This window comes from Armigeres subalbatus, chromosome 2 (assembly GCF_024139115.2).
Source record: "Armigeres subalbatus isolate Guangzhou_Male chromosome 2, GZ_Asu_2, whole genome shotgun sequence".
Lineage (NCBI taxonomy): Eukaryota > Metazoa > Arthropoda > Insecta > Diptera > Culicidae > Armigeres > Armigeres subalbatus.
The window spans coordinates 137,497,523-137,497,941 of record NC_085140.1 but is presented as its reverse complement, the minus strand read 5'-3'; positions in this window follow the sequence as shown (position 1 = coordinate 137,497,941).

Below are 419 nucleotides of genomic sequence, written 5' to 3'. Positions count from 1 at the left end.
CTATTTTCTTCTTGTTATTGCTTTGAGTACGTGTATTGGCGATAGATTCAACCCTACATCTTCTGCAGAAATTCTTAAGGTCACTCCTGACGGAATCCAAGTTTCAAAGTGCTCGCGTTTTCGGGGGCACACCGAACTGTGCACGGGATTATTGAATATAATTAAATAGGGGAACTGTTCCGATCTTCATCTCACTGAACATATATTCATCTCATCGGGAAACAAAGAAATGCAGCACCAATTTCGTCGCCTCTTTTTGTCAACATGCGTGCTCACTGCTGAGAAAAATCACAAAAATAATAAACAATCCAAATTCCTTTCCATTGCTTTGTTTTTGATGGGATGAATATCGGAGCCATGAGATGAATTCCACGAGCAGTTTCCCTGTTTATATCCACCCAAAAGCAAATTCCACTGTC